Source organism: Ictalurus punctatus, chromosome 1, assembly GCF_001660625.3.
Source record: "Ictalurus punctatus breed USDA103 chromosome 1, Coco_2.0, whole genome shotgun sequence".
NCBI classification, from domain to species: Eukaryota; Metazoa; Chordata; class Actinopteri; order Siluriformes; family Ictaluridae; genus Ictalurus; species Ictalurus punctatus.
In genome coordinates, this window is record NC_030416.2 from 30901831 (window position 1) to 30927332 (window position 25502).

The following is a 25502-nucleotide window of genomic DNA, read 5'->3' on the forward strand; positions in this document are numbered from 1 at the left end:
AAAAAAGAGCAGCACAATTCCCAGCATTAATACATGACCACATACAAGCACCTGACGCATGGCGAGTCTACTGAAGAAAAAGGGGAGAAAAAACGTCACTAAGCTGTGAGTGAATTTTAAAATGTCCCAAAATAACACTTGTAGGAACAACTTTATCTGCAACAAATGTTCAAGATTATGTACTGAATATCACATTCCCAATTACTAAGCAAACAACGACTACAAGAAATAAACGGAAGGCGTGAGTGATTTATGACTGCACGCCTCGTACTCAAAGTTCGCCAGTGACGCATTAAGCATAGAGTGCATTTATCAGGACTGATTTTCATCTAGAAGTTGCTTTTAGCTATCGAGCCGCTGTTGGTTTTAGGTCAGAGACTGCTGCTGAACCTGCATCAAGTGCATCAGCTTAACCATAAAGAGCATTAAGGGTGACTAGAGGGAGCGTTTTAAACCCCAAATAGAGAAATAGGACACACTGTGGATTTTAGGAGCTTGCACAAATGCAGCGTGCAAACCCACTGGGCCACAAGTGCTCCATGTGTGACAGGGAAGTGCTAGATCATCTACCAAGAATTGTGTTTATTTGATCATTAAAAAAAAAGAAAATGGAGGAGATTGTCTTATTGACTATACGCAGTTTATATTTTATTACATAATGCGTACAGGGCCATACTAATGTAAGTGAATGGTGGATAAAACATTAAACATCCAGTAAGTGCCAGTTCTGCTGGAGGACTTCAACATTTTCGACTTTTTTAGTTGTTAATAACACATTTTAAAATTTGCATCCCTGTGGATTAACTGTTACTATAGAAACAATAATGTATCAGAACAGTGTGCAGTGGTAGCCCAATAACCTTAACTACTGAGCTACTAATTGGAAGGTCATGAGCTCAGATCACAGCATTACCAAGCTGCTACTGTTGGGCCGTTGAGCAAGACTCGTAACCCACACTTGCTGTTGTGAGTTGTATCCTGTCTCATTTGGATGCCACTTTGAATAAAAGAATCGGATACACTTTTTAAACAATAAGCGCATTCATATAGCCCTGTGATTTCCCTTGTACAGTTATAGCTACTGTTCTAGTATGTTGATCAACACTTTGTGACCAATCAGATTAGAGAATTCGCAGCGCTGTATATGTAATGATGATCATGAAATGATGCATCATGCAGCCCAAGTTTTCAAGTCTTGTCGTTGTTGTTGGAGAGTTGTTTGCGCGAGGGTAGAACGGCGAGGGTCTGTCGCATCGATATGTTCGTATCGGTTTCCACTTCTGAATCTGACTGACCGAAAGTGAGGTCGTCACCTAATCTTCAGCTGTCCAGTTCTGGTGAGGTTTTGCCCACTGTAACCTTAGATTCCTGTTCTTGTGTGACAAAAAGTAGAACCCAATGTGATTTTCTTCTTGTAGCACATCCACCTGGAGGTTTGATGTGTTGGCCATTCGGAGATGATTTTCTGTTTATTACAACGGTTGTAAAGAGGGTTTTTTTTTTAGTTACTGTATACTTTTCTATCGGCTCAGACGCTCAGTCTGACCGTTCTCTTCTGACCTCTCTCCTCAGCAAGTCGTTTTTGACTGGTTGCTTAAAAAGAAAGGGGTTCATGTAGAAGTCTGTAGCTAAAAATGAAAATATAATTCATAAATCATTTCAATACAACCATGAGGTGATGGTAATCCATCCATCAATCCATTTTCCATACTGCTTATACTACACAGGATCACGGGTGAGCCTGGAGCCTATCCCGGTGAACTCGGGGCACATCCTGGACGGGGTGCCAACCCATTGCAGGGCAAATTCGCATGCAATTCCAAAATTCCAATCAGCCTACAACATATGTCTTTGCACTGGGGGAGGAAAGTGGAGAAAACCCCCAAAACATGGAAATGCCATGCACACAGAGCGGACGTGGGATTCGAACCCCCAACCCCCAACCGCAGAGGTGCAGGGCAAATGTATTAACCACTAAGCCACTGATAGTAACATCATACGTAGAATGAGTAGAATCTGTAGAATAAAATGTTCAGGAATAAAATGCTCTAATGGCTTGAATAAATTACACCGGTACATTTTTGGCATATTGTTCTTAAAATGAAATCTGTTCTGTGATCATAAGGAGGTCCCTGGAAACTCTTGTTCTTGATGCAGAAAAGCTGAGAAAATTTGCTCTATAGCTCATCAATAGATCATGTAGATCATCAATCAAAAGGTTCTTTGGGAAAGCAAAAACATTTCCTCACTCTAAGAAACTTTTTCTTGCACAACAAAGTTCATTTACTGTTAAATAGTGCTTTGAAAACACGAGCCAAAATTCAGACCTCGAGGTCAATGCAGGAAGCCTTCCTGCCTCTGCCAGTAGATGGCGGTGTTGTGCAGCTCTGCGTACTAATACCCTCCTGCTGCAGATGGAATTATTCAGCATTAGAGCTCTCGGAGGCATCCGTTCTCACAGGGAGGCCGTGGGTGGACACGCGTAGCTGCCCAGACAAGACTCCGCTCTCTGGGGACGAGTTCAGGACGAGCGTCCCGTCCCTCCCTCCCTGGTGTTCTCTCCTCCCTGCCACTTAACAAACTGCACTGTGCTCCTCACTCCTCACTGAGTCAGTCCATGTTAACCATCACATTAGTCTCCACAGGCGGCAGCTGGACAGCAGACCCAGGCCACTAAATGCACAGCGGTTGATCATCAATAGTGCATCCCCAAGCCATCATTACAGAGACGTTGAGCTGATCGCACGGTATCAGGAATGTGATGTGGATGAATTAGGATGCCAGTGCTCTACGGTGTCCTCTATGTACTGTATTGTATTTTTAATGCTGCTAGGCATTCTGCTGTCAATAATTGATAGCTTTTCTGTCTGAAAGCCTCAAGAGGCCTCGGTCACTTTTTTTTTTCTTCTCCTAATTTTAGCTCTGATTTCTTCTTGTGCTCTAGAACAGGTCACTAGTAAACATGAGGATACCTTAAAGGAAAACTCCACCCTGAAACACATGAAATATGTTTAGATTTAAATGTTTGTGATGTGCTAAGATGTTGGTCAGTGCTGTTTTTTTTTATTATTATTATTATTATACACGTAAGAATTTAGCAGTTGTATGTGTCAGTGATGTGACAGTGATGTTCAGTGTCATATTAATGAGAAATCCAGTGTTGCATTGAATCCAGAACGCATTGCAGCTCCGTGATGCAGTTGTGCTAAGACTCAGCTTGGCTAGTTAGTGAGAAACAAAATGGCGAGTGTGATGGAGTCAAAACCAGTGGTGGTTAATGGTTAAGACTCTGGGTTACTGATCAGACGGTCAGGGATTCAAGCCCCCTTGAGCCCCTTGAGCAAGGCCCTTAACCCTATCTGCTCCAGGGGTGCCATTTCATGGCTGACCCTGCGCTCTGACCCAACTTCCTAACAAGCTGGGATATGTCAAAAAATGCATTTCACTTTGCTATATGCGACAAATAAAGGCTGCTTCTTCAAAAATTGCGGTATTATCTTGACTGTTGAAGCACACCGATGATGAGATGAGAGAGCTGGACAGACTGAAGCACTGCTGCATCATTCTCTCTTAAGGTAGGCAGTGAAGTGAAGGCTAAATACCACTTGCGCTCGGTACTATCAACATGTAGTAATGTAGCATTGTGGGTAATGTAGGAAACTTGTAACCAAACCGAAAACACAGACCAATTTGTCAATGAAGTAAACCGAGATTTCCATTGCAGAATAAATCTCGGACGTCAGCGTTAGATCACGAGTTAATTCTAAAGATTAATATGCAAGTTGTTCAAGGTGGATTTTTGTCTCTCCCTTTAAGCTTAGAATTACAGGCGTCAGCATCACTGCTGTGAAAATTGAGTCCTGATTTGCGTCATCACATTTCCGACCCTGTGTACGTCTGCATAAACTCCTATTTAGTCCTGCTTCAACAACCCCACTAGAAGTGTAAGTGTGTATGTGTGTGTGTGTGTGCGTGTGTGCGCGCTTTGGTCCCATCTCTGTCTGCCATGAATACAGATCAGCGTCGTGTCGTCTCTGGAGCTGTAGCCTGTGTATGTATTCAATCAGCGCTTTAGCTCTGTGTACCCGCACTGAAGGGCTTCTGCATATACGCAACTGAATAAACAATGGCCTTCTGTCAGGAGACAGCTGTCAACAGACCACATGTCCAGCACCACACTTTACTACACAACCAAGCCCACCGAGTGTCTGTGTGTAAGCGTGTGTGCAAGACCAGCGTCTTCCTCCATCTCCAATGCACTATTGGTAGTGGATCAGTAAAATTCAGATAATTGGTCACTCACGGCAAATACATTTTCAAGAATTAGGCAGGTTTATGATCCAGATGTGCAAGCGTACGCCGCTGCTAATTCACCACACCAGCCAGGATGTGATGATAGTTGGAATCTTTGCCAATGGGCACATTTGTCTGAGGTAAAACAGGTGATTATATTTAATGAGAGTAATAAGATGAGCGCTTCGGGTTTGAGAGGTCAGTAAACGGCAGCGACTTTGGATTTCAACAGGAGAAAATTGTTGAATTACTTCAAAGGTCTACTGGGAGAATGTTAAATATGAAGGCGGTGCAGAATGACGTGCCAGTTCAGATAGGGTTTATTGCTGCACATCTCAGATTTGTTGTTCAAGACTATTTTTATTTTTATTTTTTTTATAACTTTTCTAGCGTTTTTGTTTGATACCCAGAAAAAAGTTCAAATGATTTACCCTGATTTACCTCTGCTAAAGTCTGAGATCCACTCGAACGGTTTTCCTTATATTTTGTATGTTACCTAAATTTAAACTATAATTTTACAGTCATACGATTTGCTCACATTGATTTGAGCTCAATCTGTGAGCCGAATGTTAAAGGGAGCGTTCCGTTTAAAATTTCGGTTTTATTTGTGTAGCTCTTCTCACAATGGATGTTGACACAAAGCAGCTTTGCAGAAGTCAAGGTCAAGATCTAGATCTCTAATCAGCAAATCAAAGGTGTGATAGTGAGGGGGTGGGAGGGGTGGTTGGGGAGCTCCCTGAGAGGACATAAGGGAGAAATCTTCTGTGTATTTGTGTAATGCTTGTATGTAGTGCTGCATATATTTGGAATAGTGCTAATTGGAATTTTCCACTTTGTGATCACATTCTCATTACTGCTGGTTCTGGTGTGTGTATTAAACACCGTAGCCTTCGTTCCCTCGAGGCTTCAGTTTGTACCCCATTAAGGATTTTATGTCTCTGTGGTCTGCGTTCCTTTTCCACCTGAAGAAGCTGAACGGATATGCAGATGTGCTACAGTGCTGAGCTTCGATTCAGCAGTAAGAAATAATGCCTGGAGATGTTTTACTAGCTTTAGCGTGTATTCTAGCTGCTGCTATCATCCTGACCTGTCCTGTGACGACTGTCGTCAAACACACACACACACAAACACACACACATCCTCGCATTCTTCTTTTGACTTTGTCAGTGTCCCAGCTCTGTGCCTCTTCACTGCAGGAGTTCTGACAGAGTCGCTCCACTACTCTCACTTACACACTCACACACTCACACACACACACACACACACACACACACACACACACACACACACACGGAACTATACACACATTGACGCACACTCTTCCCTTTCCCATTCTCATTTTCACTCCCAACTCTGTGGCTCAGTCTCTCCCTCTCTCGCTCTCGCACACTTTCTCTGTGTCTCTTTCTCTTTCTCTCACTCCATCCCTCTCTCCCTCCCTCTTTTGCACTGCGGCAGAGCAGTGTGGCTCCGTTGCCAAGGCAACTCCTCATTCGCAACCCCCTTCCCACACACTCACACACGCACACACGTATACACATACACCCTTCACTTCAGACCAGCGAGACAATAAAAAGCTGCCAGCAAGACTGAATTAAATGTGTGGCAGGAGCTCCATGGATAGGAGGCAGCGACTGGGATGCCAGTGGGGGTACAGTGGAAAGCGAGAGAGAATATCAATGAGAGGCAAAGAGCATTAAACAGAGGGATGAGGGACATCCAGAGAGGTTGAAAGGTTATTTATTTGTCTCCGAGAGCGAACGCCATATGTGGAGCGTGGCATAAGTGTGCCAAAGGCGGTGCGTTTGCTTTAGGGGAGGAGGGAGACTAATGAAAGGAGGGAAATTAATGAAAGCAAGGAGGGGAGGGTAGGGGGTGGAGGAAAGAGGGAGACTCCTCACTGACTGCTGGTCCACTTAGTTATTCATTGGAGCGCCGCGTGTAATCCCAGCATGCATTGATTCGACAGTGGGCCCAGAATGCGGCCCTGTGGGACCTCGCCACAGCCGAATGCAACATATGGGACCCAGTGTTAATGATGGGATGGGGCGGGGCTTAGTCACGCCCTGAAGGACCAGGGGGGCTTACAATATGATTAAAGCCATGTTTGGAGACAATTAACGGCCCTTCAAGTCACGCGCCGCGGGCCCCTGGGACAGCGGGGGAGCAGGGAGTCGCTGGTGGGAGAGTGAGGTACCAGCTGAGCTCCCGTTCTGGTTCAGGTGGCACTTTCAATCTTAATCTTAATCCTTAATACCACCTCCTGTCCCTCCCCCAGCCCTCCCTCCTTTTCCACACTGAATAAATCATGTGCCAATTGCGAGCATCTCCTGTTAGAGCTCACACAGACATGCATGTACACACACACACACACACACACAGATGTCTCTGGCCTCATTACAGCACTTCTGTTGGGATGCTGAGATTTTGGCGAGCTGGCGTTTTTTTAATGAGATGGCCTTTCCTTCGATCTGTCTATTCATCTGTCTATCTGTCTCTCTATCCATCCATCTGTCTGTCTGTCTATCTGCCCATCCAGCCATCCATCTCTGTATGTCTGTGTCCGACTGTCTATCAATCTATCCATCCATCTATCTATCTCTGTATGCCTAAGTATCTGTTTGTCTGTCCATCTATCTATAAGTCTATCTGTCTGTCCCTGTATGCCTAAGTATCTGTCTGTCTGTCTGTCTGTCTGTCTGTCTCTGTATGCCTAAGTGTCTGTCTGTCTGTCTCTGTATACTTAAGCATCTGTCTGTCTGTCCATCTATCCTTCCATCCATCCTTTGTTTCTGTCTGTCTGTCTGTCTGTCTGTCTGTCTGTTCATCCATCCATCCATCCCTTGTATAAAATAGACTATCTTGTTTACAGTATGTAAATATATAGTAAATATGTATATGCTGCAGAGCGAAGAAAGGAAGAAATACGAAAATAAAGAAAGGATGATATAGTGGAAGGTAAAGGAATTAAATAATAAAAGGGAAAAGCAACAGTCTTGACCTCTTGTATTGTCTCCTCCCATTTTCCCCCTTCCCCTCCTCCAGTCTGCCCTGGACATGCTCCCAGTGCTCCCAGTGGAAGCAGTCACTGCTGGGAGACGAGTCTTCACACAGCTGCTCCCTGGCCTAACTCCCTCCCTCTTGCTCCCTCTGACACACGTATAGACGCACCCATGCACACAGTGTATATCCGTGTTCCTGCACTGTTCATACTCTTCAATATACCCTGTGTGTACGTAGTAGTATTTGAAATTCTTGCGCAATGTTTCAGTCTCTATCTCACACTCCCATTCAGATTCTTTGTCTCATTGGTCCTCCCTCCCTCCTTCTACCCATTTCCACACACACACACACGGCATCCTCCTCCACCTCATCGTCCCTCGGGTTTGCAGGTCCAGAGCAAATATTTGTTTGTGCAGCGTTCCATTTCAGCCGATTTTGGAAAGGTGGGGGCAAATAGAGCTAGACATTAGAGCAGATAGTCACTGAGAGCACGGAAGAGTAAGGGAAGAAATGGAGAACGAGTGAATGGCTGCATACATGTAGCGCTCCATTTCTCTCTTTGCACTGTGTAACGTATTGTAATGGGGCTGGCCTAGTTTTAAGCCTTGGGCGATGCAGCAGTGCCTCCAGCTTGCATTGTGGAATAAACGAGGAGAGCATTACATCATATCCAGACAGGAATCTGTGCTCACCAGTCGTGTGTGTGTGTGTGTGTGTGTGTGTGTGTGTGTGTGTGAATGAGAGTACTCTGTGTGCAACAGTGTATGAATTCACATATGTTGTTAGACAAAGAAAAAAAAAAAACAGATATCGGATCCCAGATGTTACATTTTGGCATGGTATATATTTTTGTCCTTTTGTCCTTTCTTTTGCTTTACTTGCGCAGTTAAAGTGAACAGACCCAACAGGACCTTGTGCAACAAAACAGCACATAATAAATAATGCTACAGGATAATGTGTGGTAAAGCAACAGGACAAGTGTAACACAGGGTTTCACACTAATATACTATGGTATTTGAATTCTAGGCACATCATGGAGTATTAAAATGAATTTGTTATAAAGACGGGGAGGGACGGAGGTCGAGCAGGTAGCGTCGTCGCATCACAACTTCACAAACTTTTCAGTAGGTGTATTGTTGTCTCTAGGTTATCCCTAGGTGTGAATAACTGTGTGAATGTGTGTGTCTGGTGCCTTGCAATGCACTGGCATGTATTTGTGTATTCCTGTCTCACACCCCTGTGTTCCCAGGATAGGCTCTGGATCCACAGAGACCCTGACCAGGATAAAGTTCTTACTGAATATAAATGAATGAGTTTTATAAAGAGGAAATAGCTTCTAAGAGTATTGTGTGTCACCCAAATCAGATATAGACACTATGTTCTTCATCGATCTGGTCCTGTGTTACTTTCGTATGTTTGTATACCCCAGCAATGTTGAATTCTTGATTCTGACTGATCTGACAGTAATTCTGGCTGTAATTCAAATCCATCCATCTGTCCATTTTCCATACCGCTTATCCTACACAGGGTCATGGGGAGCCTGGATTCTATCCCAGGGAACTCTGGGCACAAGGTAGGGGACACCCTGGATGGGGTGCCAACCCATTGCAGGGCACAATCACACGCTATAGACAATTTAGAAATACCAGCCAGCCTACAGCTCATGTCTTTGGACTGGGGGAGGAAACCCCCAAAGCACGGGGACGACATGCAAACTTCGTGCCCACAGGGCGGAGACGTGATTCGAAACCCCCAACCCCAGAGGTGCGAGGCAAATGTGCTAACCACTAAATTCAATCACTGTAATTCAAATCACAGGTCTATATTAATGCGCTCATTCTAATGCATTATTTTTTCTGTAGTGACGACTTGCACAGGACCATTTTATGGTGGACGCACCATCTAAACGGATTAAAACTGCGCATAATTGTTGATATGGTGATATTATTGTGAGGAGATGTTTATTTGGCATGTTTGGAAGGAGTCTACAGTGTCAGCACTTTGTAACAGGGCTTTGCGCTTTCTGGCTTCTTAGTAACATGATAAGCTGCATATTTTTTTTTTTTCTTCATCTGACTAACTTCACTAAAGATGATGGTGAGGGAACGACTTGTTTTATGGATGTTCCACAACATTACATGTAAGTGTAAACAAATAAAATGTTTGTAGTTCTTTAATCAGTATTAGAATGATAGTTCTCAGCAAATTACTATGGTATAAGATGAATAAACCACTTAGGAGTGATAACATCACTATGCCGTCATTTTACATAGTAATTACAAAATCATACAAACATTCATTTGATCAGAGTCTGAAAAAGAAGAAATACTGGAATTATGTGCAAAGTCTCTCCAACAAACCAATCAGACAAAACATTGGGAAAATCAGGACAATGGTAGAGTGGGACAGCTGCAGTGAGAAGGGGTGGTACATTGATGCTAGAAGATTGATATATTAAATTGTGTATATATGTTAAAAACGTGCACAATTACCCTGCACTATTAAGCATTATAGTTGTATTATTTAGTATTTTTTGTGTTAAACGTTACAAAGAAAGGCTATTTCTATCCCCTGTCCTCCACTGACAGCCCAGAAACATACATAAATTCCAATGTTGCGTGTCCCAGGAGAAGACGTGGTTTTTATATATATATATATATATATATATATATATATATATATATATATATATATATATATATATATATATATATATATATATATATATATATAAAATATAAATATATATATATATATATATATATATATATATATATATATATATATGTGTCCTTTTCCTCATATAATTTTGCATCATATTTTGGGGGTTGTGGAAGTAGATGATTGGCTCATTGTGGGGAAAGTGGAAACCACCAGCTCCTGCTCTCTCACAGTTCCTCTCTTGGAGGTGAGAACTTTCTTGGTTTCATTTTGGAAAAATAACACAGTGTCTATATTTGAGAGGAAGCAAAGGGCCGTTTCTTTTATTTCCCTGTGATTTAGCCGATTTGTTTTTGCTGTCTCTGTTGTGTTTGAACGTTAACTACAGAGATAAGTCGAGTCAAGTCAAATTTATTCATAAAGCACATTTACAGACAACAGCAGTTGATCCAAAGTGCTGTACAAAACATTATAATTCATCACGTTAAATAAGATTATGATACAAAGAATACAAATACGGTTTAAGAGAATATTTAAAAATGGCTAAAGACCTCACTGTTCCAAAGTTTGGGACCAACCGCAGAAAAGGCTCAATCACCCTTTGTCTTAGTACATCTAAACGCTCTAGTAAGAGAATAAAGTTGAGAAAGGTCGATGATGTACTGTGGAGCAGAACTAGAAAGAGTTTTGTATTCATAAATTAGAATTTTTAAATCAATTCTAAACTCGACAGGAAGTCAGTGAAGAGATGCCAGAATAGGGGAAATATGATCCCTCTTTTTGGTCCCTGTTAAAAATCTACCTGCTGCATTTTGCACAAGCTTCAGACGTGATAAGGCAGATTGAGGAAGGCCAACATACAAAGAATTACTGTAGTCCAGCCGTGATGTAACACCAGCATGAATCACAGTTTCTGGGTCTTTTCTTGAGAGAAACTGTTTTAACCTTGCAATAGATCTTAAATGAAAGAAGCTTTCCTTAACAACAGCACTGATTTGTTTATCAAAGTGCAAGTTGGAGTCAAAAAGAACTTTTTGACATACGTATTAGCAGAGAGAGGACCACACTGGGCCTCAAGAGCAGAAGAAACAGAAGGGGAGCCCAAAATAATGACTTCAGTTTTGCTTTCATTTAACTGCAGACAATCGTTAGCCATGCAAACATTTAATGTCCTCAAGACTTTTAAAAAGTGACCCAAAAGGACTGATGCCATTTGCCCTAACTGGCAAATGTAATTGGGTATCATTAGCATAGCAATGAAAGGAAATATCATATTTCCATGAAATTGAACCCAGGGGAAGCATATAAAGGGAAAACAACAGAGTACCCAATATGGAGCCCTGAGGAACACCACACGATAAGGGGGCCCACAAAGAAGAGAAATTCCCTAAGTTTACTGTGAAAGTAGAGATGAGCTGAGACATTAATCAGTCATCTGTATGTTCTGTCTCTTCGGTTTTTGTCAGGTGATGGAAAAGGCAGGGAAGATGAACAAAAGGAGACATGTATGTAGTTTGCATGGAAACGTGTAAAAACATCACTTGCTGAACAAGTGATTTTTTTTTTTATTGCATAAGTCAATTTAATTTCCAGCAGGAAATTTTTTTTAAGGCACATCTTCTCTTGATCATTTACATAACGCACATAAAGTCAGAAAAACGACCTTCTGTGTATACCTACACAGCAAGTGTTATTTAAAAAAGTTTCCATTGCAGATTTGCCATAAGACACTACCTGAAGCTAGTTATGCTGAGTAAGAGTAAAATGTAAATGCGTGTGCTGCATGCTTGAGTGGTTTGTGTATATGTGTGTGTGTGTGTGTGTGTGTGTGTGTGTGTGTGTGTGTGTGAGCATGCTTGTGTACACGTGTTTGTTTATGAGTGCTGGGATCCAGCACCGGCTGACTCAGCTGTCGAAGGGGCTGGGGCACGTGCGACGAACAGGACCTACTAGCAGCTGGCACGCTGCCCCGCTCCAGGCCGTGGCCGTCATCAGGCTCGTAAGACAACCGAGCAAAAGGCTGTAGGGAGGCAGAGACGAGGGGAATAACACACTGCATAACCTCCAAGAGGAACTCTCAGCAAAAATTCAAGAGCAGTTTGTCAGCAGAGTGCTGGTGTGGTAAAGAAATGCAGACGCTTTTACTAGCCAGTCAGGTCACTCATTAATACATCCTGGTGGCAGTGAGACTGAAGAAAAGGTTCATCTGTGGATAATGACTTTCATTGAAGTACCTTTCAGTGGTGTAATGATGTAGTGATGAAACTGTGGCGTCTTACTTGATATTCATATATCTTAGTGTTGATTTACTATTTTATGTAGCGTAGTGTAACAGTGTTTTAGTATGGATATACACAGCTTTCTATCATAGCCAGCATGAACTTTTCAGCAATTACTGCTACGGTAGCTCTTCTGTGGGATCGGACCAGGCGGGCTAACCTTTGCTCACCACGCACATCACCCTGTCACCGGTTCACTGGTTGTGCTTCCTTGGACCACTTTTGGTAAGTAGTATCCACTGCATACCAGGAACACCCCACAAGACCTGGTGTTTTGGAGATGCTCTGACCCAGTCGTCTAGCCATTACAATTTGCAATTTACCCCATATCAAAGTCACTCAGATCCTTACGCTCGCCCATTTTTCCTGATTCCAACACATCAACTTCGAGAACTGACTGTTCACTTTCTGCCTAATATATCCCACCCCTTTACAGGTGCCACTGAATTGAGATAATCCATATTATTCACCTCACCTCTCAGTGGTTTTAATGTTTTGGCTGATCTGGGTACCACTGAAGACTGGGAATGGAAATAAATCACGAAGCCAACCTACATATTTGTTTCAATCCCTCGTCTCGGGTTTATTGGTATGACTGGTAAATTAGATTTCGGCTTCAAGTTTTGCTGGTACACCAGTGTCACATTCTATAACACGCTGTTGTGTCTCTGTTATCTATTCAGGCGATTAGGGAAACAGCTAAACTCAGGATCTTATTCTAGCTGTATTTATGGAGCTATATATTTTTTTATTACTCTAGCTCACACAAGCCACATGTGTTTCAGTTTTCTCACTTGAGCTTTTTTAATTCACACCCAAGAGTTTGGTAAGTTTGTGTTAAACCGTAAACGCCGAGTGAGCTGTAGAAAACCTTTGCTGCATTTGACTTGGCTTGTATGTGGTAATTCGCAGGTTGGAATAACCTTATTTATTACCTCGGCGAATTTCACATACAAAGTAGGGAAGAAGAAAAACACGGACGCACCCATGTCCGTCTTTTCTTAGCAATATACTAGCCAGCTAACTGTGAGGTATTTTTTCCTCCTCAAACAGTGAACTGTATAGTCAACATTTTAGATTTAACAAGTGACTATGTCTGTGTGGATATATTTTAAAGCAAATATTGTGTATACAGTATAACTCCTTTAAAATGTAAGAATTGCCATGTTGATTTGAAATCACTCCTTAAACAAGGAGGAAACTCGTCATTGAGAAGACTAACCCAAGTTGCTGAGTAGGAATTTCAAATTGAGGGAGTGTTACCTCTGGCTTTTTCTGGTTGGAGGTTGGGAATTACTCACTCAAGTTGTGACCTTGAGTTGCATGTAGCAGTCTTTTTGAAAATCAATATTGCACAAACCTACAGCGTACATTTTTTGCAGGTGCTTCTGCATAAAGAAATACCATGTGTGTCTAGAATGGTTTTAAAGCTAATAATACCTATTCTGTCCCTTTCGCAGAAATGACGTATAAATACGTGTGAGTTGATCTGTAGTTCAGAAAACTCTGAATGAAAACAAACCTGAGATGACTGCGCCTTCCCCAGCTGTGCCCAAAAATCTATCCCGGGTATAGACTCGGACTCAAGTATTTGGGACAACTGTAAAAATTCCCTTGGTCTGTCTTAAATAAAGACATTTCATATATATATATATATATATATATATATATATATATATATATATATATATATATATATATATATATATATATATATATATATATATATATATATATATATATATGTGTATGTATGTATGTATGTATGTATGTATATATATAATATAAAATGTATATGTGATATATGCAATCTCTCCCAAGATAGCTAATTAGTGTCCTTACTTATCTGCTCCATTAAGTCCTGACTTGTATTTGTACTGGAATAATGGCATGGATTTTTATCAATATTGACATGACCGAAAAGCACAAATCCTTTCTCAAATAAATGATGTGGACACTGAAATAAATCCTGAGTCTCACCTTTTCCCCAGTCCTGCTAAGTGATTGCTTCTTTGTCCAAGCTCAACTAATGAAAGGAACGGCTTAGGAAGGCTTCAGAGGCTTGGGACTTGACCTGTCACTCAGCTAATCCAGAGCTTTAGGAACTCGTTACAAAGGCGGACTCTACAAGGAATTGAGCATTTGAGGCAGGTTTGCCAGTTTGTCTTAGAAACTGCTGAAAGATAGGTAGTGTATGGCATTCTGAGGCCTTGGATTTTACATATTATTTCTATTTATTCATTTGATAGGCAGAATATAATCCAAACATTGAGCTGATAATGAAACATGTGGGTTGGAAGAAATACTAGTAGTCAGGAGTGCTACACAGTTATGAAGCAAGGTATAAATAATAATTTGACAGTTTGTTATTATGTGGCCATGCCAGAGAGTCATTGGCATTAAAAACGTGCTGTAATATTCGTGTTTGTCTTAATCTTAATCTTACCCAAAGCTCCAGGTATTTTTGTGTGCACTTATCTGTCCGTAAGCTTCAGAATCTTGAAGGTTGCAGTCTGATTACTGCTCTGTGACCACATTTAGTGATGACAAGGACTCTCAAAGGCTAGAAATCTGTCCTATGATATTACGGTTTCGCTGACCTCAAAATACAGCCCCAATTCCAAAAAAGTTAGGAAGCTATGTAAAATGTAAATAAAAACAAAATGCAATGATTTGTAAGTCTCATAAACCCATATGTTATTCACAAAAGAACATAGAAAACATATCAAATGTTTAAGCTGAATAAATGTACCGTTTAAAGAAAAAAATAAGGTCATTTTGAAATTGATGGCCGCAACACGTCTCAAAAAAGTTGGGACGGAGGCAATGAAAGGCTGGAAAAGTACGTGTTAGTAAAAAGAAACAGCTGGAGGTTAATTGGGAACAGGTCAGTAACGTGATTAGGTATAAAAAGAGTATCTTCGAGAGGCAGAGTCTTTCAGAATTAAAGATGGGATGGAATCTGGATGGTACATTTCCTCAGTTTAAACATTTAATATGTTTTCTACGTTCTATTATGAATAACATATGGGGTTATGAGATCCGCATTTTACACAGCGTCCCAAATTTTTTTTTTAGAATTGGGGTTGTAGACTTTGGGAGTGATAAAAAAGAATCTCTAAAAATATATAGATTCAAACCACTGGAGCATGTGACAGGAAATCTAAAACCTAAACGCACTATCACAGTAGTATAATAACAAAATGAACTATAAGCAATGAAACTGTCAATAAAACAATGAAACCGTCAACAGAGATGAGAAAGACTGCAACACATCCATCATCCTGCCCTTATAAATACATTTTAAAAAACAGTGTAAATGGTGTTGCACAGCTACAAATGATGGTGATTAATCTGACAAGAACGTGATGCACCGAGGATGTTAATTATAAGTGGGCGGTTATGGCGGCTGTATACCAGTTATAAGGTGTGGCTTTTGTACTCCTATTAATACTGGTATGGAATAATAATGTGACAGAGTGAAAGACTGAACATTCGATGTGTGTTTTATTTCTATGTTACACACGACAATAAGCACAAATCCATATGATGAAGTCTTATAGAGGCAAAATATTGTCAGGCAGTTTTCTTATTGATGGGAAGCTAATGGCTGTTTAGTCTTATCTCTGCAAGGCTCTCCTTATTAGCTTAAATACACTCGGTACTTCAGTAGGTATGTCAGTTCATTTATGCAATTATCCAATCAGCCAATCATGTAGCAACAGCTCCGTGCATAAAGTCACGCATATACATGTCGTCAGGAGTTCCAGTTAATGTTCACATCAGATGTCAGAATCGGGGGCGGGGGGCGGGAGGGTGATCTCTGACATTGAAGTGACTCAGAAACTGCTGAACTCCTGGATTTTCACATGCAATAGTATCTAGAGTTTACCCAGGACGGTGTGGAAAAACAAAAAAACCATCCATTGAATGGTAGGTCTGCAGGCGGAAACGCGTTATTGATGATCGGAGGAGAATGACCAGACTGCTTCGAGCTGACAGGAACTCAAATGACCACTCTTTACAACCATGATAAGCAAAAATCGGAAGCACAACACACTGAGCTTTGGGGTGGAGTGGCTACAACTGCAGAAGATCACATTGGGTTCACAGATCACAGCCAGGAACAGGAATCTGAGGCTACAGTGGGCACAGGTTCAGTTGAAGACTGGACGAAGACCAGAAATGCGGTGCACAGATATTCATGGATATTAAGAACTAGGAAACTGCACCACTTTAGAGCTGTGTTGTTTTTAAAAAAAAAAAACCCTACAGATTTGCATGAATGATGGCTAGTGGTATCTGAAGCAGATGTTTTTCTGCTTTTTAAAAAAAAAAAATTATTTATATATATTTTTTTTACCTCAAACCACCACATTGGAGTTGTACAGCCTGAAGACTTTGTTGTTCTAGTGTTTCAGCCACAGCTTCAGTCTGTGAGAGCATTACAAAACCATTTAGGAGAAAATCAATCTGTCGACCTTGTCTCCTCCACCGCAGTGCAGTCCTACTAACAAGTTTCCACAAGTAATAAGAAGTGCTAGGAAGGAAATCTCCATGAGTGGCTTTTGTCTTTACTCAGTCATTAACAGTAGTGAAAGCAGTTTCTTGTCATTAAAAAAAAAAAAAAAAAAAAATATTTGGTGATTAAGATTTAAATTGAGTTGGGTTTATTTATTTATTTATTTTATATGAATGATTCGGGAGGACTTAGTCTGACGATATAGTAAACATTATGCATCCCTTGTTTTAATATGTATGATTGGCTGATTAATAATTTGGCCCAGCTCTGGTGATTAAATCTAATTTCAGCTATTAATTTTCCACCCTCACTAAAATCATGTAATCCTATATATTACTGTGTATTAAGCGTGAGAAATTTTCCAATGCTTACTTTTCCTGTGCAGTATTATATTGCAAATCCTCTGATAGACACCCCCCCCTTCTCTCTCTCCCTCCCTCTCTCTCCCTCGCTATCTATTGCTCAGTTTAACAGTCAGTACAAATAAGATTACTTTGTGCATACATAAATTTTTATAGCAGTAACAAAAAAAGTTTGGCTGAAAACAAACGGCTAAAAAAAAAAAAACCCAAACAAACACCAGCGTATAAATGAGATTGCGCAGTCAATAAGTACCAGGGTAAAATTATTTTTAAATTTCCTCCTTTGGGCAGTTGTTTTCATCTTTAGTAACCTGCAGGTGAGATATAAAACCATCTAAATAAAGGTCTGACAGTGGCTCTGGCAGTCTTGTGATCTGAAATTCGTACCATCAGGGCACTAGATTTAAAACTATCCCATGCAAAAGCACATGTGCGTTCATGAAAATACAGTTTATTGGAACGTCTGTACAATACATTCCACAGAGGCTCTTGACTAAATCTGTTTTGCTCTTATTCAGCTGTCCAATCTCAAAGCCCATTGATCTATTTATACATTGAATGAATTAATGAATAATTAATAATGACCGAATGAGTCTTTATTGATCACATATACACAACACAGTGAAATTCTGTTCTTCGCATGTCAAGAAGTTGGGGTCAGAGTGCAGGGTCAGCCATGATACAGCGCCCCTGGAGTAGAGAGAGTTAAGTGCCTTGCTCTTTTTTGCTGAGGGCCCAACAGTGGCAGCTTGTCAGTGCTGGGGCTTGAACCCAGACCTTCTGATGAGTAACCCAGAGCCTTAACTGCCAAGCTACCACTGCCCCACATTGATGCTGTATATTTCTGAACAGGGACTGTTTCCACAGCTGGAGGATTAAATGAATCAATTCAATCCATCGCAGTGCAGTTTTCTTACCATATCTGTGTGCAGACTGCTATAAATAGAGTGATATTTTACCTTAAAACAATATCAGACACAGTACCTAGAGATCCAAACAGTCTATAGACTGGTATCAACAGCGCTGTTCAATACTCAGAAGGCGTGAAGTGAGGAATAAAACATGAACAGACATGCTGTTATTGGAAAATAGTCAGCAGCAGGGTGGCGTGATGTGGCCCAACATGAAGCGGATTTACCGTCACTACCACGAAGTTGATTAATTTCTAATAACAGCACATCCTAAAGTGTTTTAGTCCTCTAATACCACACAGGTTTGTCAATGATTACAGTTTTTAAGTTATTAATGAGTGACACCTTGATGTTTTTAACTGTTTTTTTATTATTATTTTTTTTTATTACACTACAAATAAATAAATGCATAAATAATAATGATAATAATAATAATAATAATAATAATAATAATAATAGCTGCTCCTACAGGAATGATAACATGTTAGAAGGAGAGTGTTAATATAAACCTCAAAAAATTCATCCACACTTTCAGATTGAAGACTTCACCAGCACTGTGGTATAGTTTCCTATGACAGTGGAGCCGGCTGCAAGGTTTATATTAACACCCTCGTTGTAATACATTAATGTTTCTATAGTAACAATTTACCCAGGGATTAGTATGATGGATGCTCCATATAAATGGTGTAATTGTTGGCACGGTCGCTTTTTCTGTAAGAACATGTTTATTTAGCATTATTATAAGGAGTCTAGTGTCAATGACATGAGAAAGTGTTCAGATGACTTTGTGGTTTCTCGGTAACATGACAACGTTGTCTTTATAAACATTAATAGAGTGAATAAAAGAGTCGCTGGGACAGGAACTAACTTACTTTCCAGATGTTCCACAAGATGTCCATATTAATGTATTAAAAAGAACGATGTGTTGTCCTTCGGTTGTAATCGTTAGCAGATTGCTGTGCTATAAGAGCAACGAAACACTTCGGGACGTGCTGTTTATAGGAAAATAAAAAGGAAAATAATTCTGTAATATTTTACAGATGATTGAGAGCATAGCGCTCCTTTTCACACTCTGCTAGTTTCCATGACAGAAGAGCTGCTGTGAGTCATCTTTATCCAGAACACAAAATTACAGCTAGTGAAATACAAGAAATGAATTAGGCATGACATTAACGATTAATCGTCTTTACATGATAAGTAGAAGTAAATACATAATCATAATCTAGAACAAATGGGTTTAGGTTGTTAAAACAAAACAGGATGGAGATCAGGAAACATGGCTCACTAGTGCAAACTCAGGCAAGGCCTTGCACAGATCAGTAACAGTACAGGGGCTATATATACACAGACTGAGGTAACATGACAGGATGCAGGTAAAAATAATGTTCTGGGGAGCCACACCGAGTCAAAAAATGGACTTTTAGAGAATGGGGAAAATAAATTTCATATTGCGTAATATTTCATATTTATATCAAACTGATATTGAGGCTCTGGGTATGTGTCAGTATCCGATACTGACTCGATACTTCCACACTTTTAAAGACATCAGAAATTTGAGCAAACTTTTCTGTTACAGAAAGTGCAGTATTTCGGAGTAAAACAGCATATTTCTGTGGGAATAATATAAATGCGGTCTTTGGTTTTATCCATCTTGATTTGATTGACTTGTGAAAATGAAACGGTCAGATCTAGATGCTAACTTGTCCTCTGATGGGAAGTGCAGCTCACATCCTGGTATGAATGGACTTCAGTGGAATTTCTGTTGTTAGATTTGTAGAAAATAGTAAACTTATTTTCTTTTTTGGGTTAAATTGAGACATAAAAAACCCAGAAATTTGTTGGTTGTTTAAAGTCCCACTGAAGTGCCTTGTAGCGTTATTCGATATGCTGATGTAATTTCCACTGAAACAGGAAGTCAGGGCAGGATATATCGAGTGGCTCCTCCCCCATTTTTAAAAGCTTACAGAGTTTAGCTTACCTCACAGATAGAAAACCTACAACTCTACTGTTGGGGGCGGGACACTTCAGATTCCAGAGAGCATTTGATTGGACAGAAAATCTGACGAGAACCTGAAATGCAGGATGATGTCATCAAAGTTGTTGGCCCATATTGGTGGTAGAGAGACTGTAAATTTTGAATGCATATATCTTCTAAATACAAATCTTGCCATTGTTTTGGAGCCCACTAGCTTATAGATAACCATAACCATAAGGCTAACATATTCATAATAAAATCTGCAAACTTCAATTTTGATTTCATGGGGAATTTAAGTATTGACCCCTCTAGGTCAGTATTTGTCCGATATCATCTTTTTATGGCTGGATCCTGATATTTTCACCCATTCTTCTTGGCAAAATTGCTCAAGCGCCGTGCGATTGGATAGAGAACATTGCTGAACATCAAATTTCAAGTCTAGCTACAGATTCTCAATCAGATTGAGGTCTGGGCTTTGACTGGGCCGTTCTTATACCGTCAGGTTCTTGTTTATGAACCACGCCAGTGTAATTTTTGCATTTTGGTTGTTATCCTGGTGGAAGTTGAAGTTCTGCCCCAGTCTGAAGTGTCTTGCACTTCTCCATGCATAAGTGGTTATTTAGAGATGGATAAAAAGTCACTGCTATTGCACCGTAGTGGGATTTTACTGCCGAGAAGAATTTTGACGTTTTTGTCATAGTTGGGGTTAGAGCGTCACTGCATTTCTGTAATTTGTCTGAAAGAGATGCTTGTTTTCCCCTGAAGCTACAGACCTCTGTCTAGCTAGCTAGCATTTGCCGATGTGTACTTTTTCTTTCTGTCAACAACCATGCATTTGTATGGGAAGGAAAATGTATAGTCTGTTCTGGTGCATTGCTCATGCTGATATTTGGTGTATAGATACGTTTTAATTTGCCATGTTTGTTAGCGATGTACTGAATAATGATTTTAGATATGCTTTTAAAAAAAACTCTTGGCACTGGTAGGTACTTTGGTTCTCTAGTCTGTGCAATGGAACAAAAAGTACAAAGTCATAATTACTGGCTTAAGGAGTTACAGATGAATCGTACACAAGCTGACCAAAAAAATAGCTGAGTTGGAATTTAGGTTGTCTTTAATAACCAAGCTAACAATCTTCTTTTGGCAAATTATGAGAAACATCAAAAGATCAGAGGTGTTTATCGAGTATTCTACAGATAAAATTAGCGGGCACTCCTATTCCTGTGCCTTAGTGTTGCTGACCTTTTAATGTTTATATATAACGTGTGTGAGTGTGTTTTGTTTTACTTCCATCCACAACCAAAGTGCAGAAAGAAATGAAACAAACTGATGGTAGTCATATAGTTAGATGACCTTTGTAGCAATGATAGCATCGCTTGCAATATGCTCCAGTGTTAATTAATATCGCCTTTTATCAGCTGTGTGCTAAAATGTCACTGCATATTTGATTTGCTTAATAAACTCACTGGGATAATAAACTTTGTTTCATAAAGTGTTGATTCATATTTATACCTATTTGACGGTCACTGCACAGAAATGAAACTCTGTGCTTCCCCTACATCTCTCATGGGATTTGCACTGGAAGAATTTACGATGATTGGTGCCTGAGTGATACCATCCAACCATTCATCCATCCATCCATCCATCTATTTACCATACTGCTTATCCTATACAGGGTCGTGGGGGAGGATCCTGGAGCCTATCCCAGGGAATTCAGGGCACGAGGCGGGGGTCACCCTGAATGGGTGATGCCAATCAGCCTACACTACACAGCCTCAATCCCTGAAGCATGGGGAGAGCATGCAAACTCCATGCACACAGGGCAGAGGCAGGATTCGAGCCCCCAACCCCAGAGGTGTTTATTGCCTTTGTTATAATAATGATAATGAGTCTTTATTGGTCACTTATACATTACAGCACAGTGAAATTCTTTTCTTCGCATAAGTTGGGGTCAACGCGCAGAGTCAGCCATGATATGGCGCCCCTGGAGCAGAGAGGGTTAAGGGCCTTGCTCAAGGGCCCAACAGTGGCAGGTTTGACAGCACCGGCGCTTGAGCCCCCAAATTTCTGATCAGTAACCCAGAGCCTTAACCGCTAAACCACCACTGCCCTGTTATGATCAGTTATTGCATTTAGTTCTCGGGTACTAGTTCCCATCCTTAGTGCATGATCTGTGTCATGTGCCAGTTAACATCACACGTTAACAGTAGTGATTGGGAGTTGACTCACATTGGGAGCTAACTTGCATATCTGAATTAATAGATGCTTTCACCAAAATGCATTTGGATCTGATTCGTTTGGCACAGAGTAAGGATTTAGAGACCGTTCGAGTGAAAATAGTGAGATGTGTTTTTGAATCTTTTCTGTGACTGAGGCACTGTGAGGTTTCAACAACACTGCTTATTGTTATGAAGTTTGTAGTGTATTCAGGAAGTGAACAGGATAAGTTAAGTTATTTGACTTCGTGCAGACACAGCAGGCACAATAATAATAAAATAATAATGCAGGATTTTTGCTGGTTCTGTCAGTGCAGGTTTGGTTTTACATTCATCTAAATAGACTTTAAAACAAAGATGTTGCAGACTATAATGTTAGCCTATACTGTAAATTAGAATGTAGGGTAAAATTTCATCCAACGATTTAAGTGATAGGCAAAGATCGACGTCTTTACCCAGACGAGGAATCGTTTGGGAGCCAATAGAGACTGCTTGATTGCCTTGACTGGCTGCAAAGAGCCAGAAATCCCATCACTGTTAGAAACGGAAACAATTAGAAATGTCTTTCTTTCTCCCCTCGCACAACTCATGTTGCTAAAATAGGAGTCAGTAGTAAATAAAGAGCGAGCCATAAAATATAGCTGTTGGACAACGACAGCCTCAAAACCATACCAAGCACCTGGGATTCTCATGTTTCTCAGCCCTGTATCTCAAAACCTCAAAACACTCTTTTTCAGGCCGTGTACAAAACGGTAAATGTTCTGAATGTTATGCTGTCCATGACCTGTGACCCTGGAAATAATGAGGTCTTGCACAGTAGCATTTCTGCTGTCTGAGCTGAGAGCACACACGCTAACCATGGCAGCATTTCTTAAAGACTAAAAGCAGAGGAACAGAATGAATGTGCCGGGGTAGGGGGCGGGTGGTGGTGGGGGGAGGGTATGGGGGTTTGGGGGGGTTCAGGATTGGAGGGGAAGCTCTGTCCCCAGACAGCTGCTGCGGTGGGACCAGAGAGCAACACGACTCAGCCAACCAAGCTGCACTAATTGAGATGTAATAGCTTCCTAAATTAGCCTGGCATTAATGTTTATCCTTTGGAGGTTTGGTTTCTGTCTCATTGATCAAGGGAGCATGTGAAAAGAATAAACATACACAGAGGCATTTTTAAATACTGAATGCTGTTTTTACCGTCTAATAATCAGGGAATGCTGATCTGGCACTGGCTCTGCTTTATATACATTGTATTTCTAAGAATTTTTCAGGCAAAGACCGATCCAGTTACCATTCCTAATTTCCAGAAAACATCTCCTTGTTTTATAGTTCTGTAAAGGTTAATGAATAACATGACATGCATTTATGTAGATTATTATCTTATATTATTATTAGCTTTTTCTGAAGGGAAACTGAGCCCTTTAACATAAGGCTGGTTTTAGGTTTTTACGCTGTTTAGCTCTTTTCCCGTTCAGACTCTCATCATTTTCCATCAAGCGTCTTAGGTTCAGAGAGTGCCGTTATTTTGGAGCGTCGGAGTGGAATCAAAAACCAAACACGGAAAGCAACCTTTAATTTGGAAGAGATTAAATGCAAATGGCAGTCAGCGTTGAATTCAGTGGAGGTTTTAGCTAAACGGAACGCTGTGTTACTTCGATTTTATCCTGCATTAGGATGAGGTTAAGCCACCTGGTTAACCTCTCATGAGCAATTAGCTGTAGTTGCTTATGCGCTTGTCAGAGTGTTCTGAGACAGAGGGCGATAAATGCACCGATAAATGCGAGCTAGTTCGGTCGAGGTCCGGGTTTGAATTCTGGAAGGGAATCTCAAAGCTGATTAGAGATTCACCCTCGCTGCTGCATTTTAATCGTGTTATCTGGTCACTTCAGATGCATCGCGAGACCTCATAGCTGAGATGGCATACAGTGGTGCTTGAAAGTTTGTTACCCCCTTTAGAATTTTCTATATTTCTGCATAAATATAACCTAAAACATCATCAGATTTTCACACAAGTCCAATATTACATATCTGTGAGTAGCAAAAGTATGTGAACCTTTGCTTTCAGTATCTGGTCTGACTCCTTGTACAGCAATAATGCAACTAAACGTTTCCGGTAACTGTTGATCAGTCCTGCACATCGGCTTGGAGGAATATTACCCCGTTCCTCGGTACAGAACAGCTTCAACTCTGGGATGTTGGTGGATTTCCTCACATGAACTGCTTTCTTCAGGTTCTTCTACAACATTTCTATTAGATTAAGCTCAGGACTTTTACTTGGCCATTCCAAAACATTAACTTTATTCTTCTTTAACCATTCTTTGGTAGAATGACTTGTGTGCTTAGGGTCGTTGTCTTGCTGCATGACCCACTTTCTAGTATGCGTTATTACTATGTAAGTGATAACACACGATCGACTGTGCAGTTTATAGGAAAAGAATCCACGCTGGGGTGGTATGATGTAGCACAATGTGAAGCAGAGTGCATTATTATTGTATAACTGCACTGTCTGCAGTGTTTTATTCCACTTATACCGCAGCGATTTTCCAACGGTTCCATTGTTTCATTTATTGAGGAATGACACATCGCTCATTGTAACGGTTTATATTTAGATTTAATATTGTGGACTGTCTGTGAGCCAAGTTAGTTATGGTTATCACTTACGTTACAGCAGTGATAAACATTCATTCTCTCTTTCTTTCTTTCTCTACCTCTCTCTCTCTCTCTCTCTCTCTCTCACACACACACACACACACACAAATGCAGCTTGTCATTTTACTGATGAACCAGTTAGCATAAACTCCTCAGTCTAAACACTTTCCTTTGCTGGCAAACTTTGCAAAGTATCGTGCACGTTCTAACCAATCAGATTCAAGAATTCTACTGCGCTGTTGTATAAGGAACTGATAACAAATAAGAGCGAATGCATTAATATACAGTATACCTGTGATTTTGTCTTGCAGCCAGGACGACCGTCAGACATACTCTTTTAGAAAATTCATCAACACCTGGATGCTGACCAGTCAGATTTGAGAATTCAGTAGTGCAGTGTAGTGGTATAAATGTTAATAGCATGACCACCTCAGTGTACCTCCATTTGTTGTGTGATCTAGTTCTGTCATTGAGTATTCAGTATCACACACTGACTGGTTCAGTTCAGAACGCATCAGTGCCCTCACACACTCCTGGACCTTACCATACAATGACATCTCTGAACTACAGAAGTACACACCACACAGGCAGTCATGTAATAAGAGTCCCGTTGGTCAGCCTGTACATTATGCATGGCAAG

The 25502-nt window shown here is 40.6% G+C and overlaps 1 protein-coding gene across 3 annotated transcripts in view; it reads left to right on the forward strand.

Annotated features, from left to right (window-relative positions):
- The window catches only part of fars2 (phenylalanyl-tRNA synthetase 2, mitochondrial), a 157131-nt gene that overhangs the window by 46647 nt on the left and 84982 nt on the right, over positions 1–25502 (forward strand). The window lies entirely within an intron of this gene.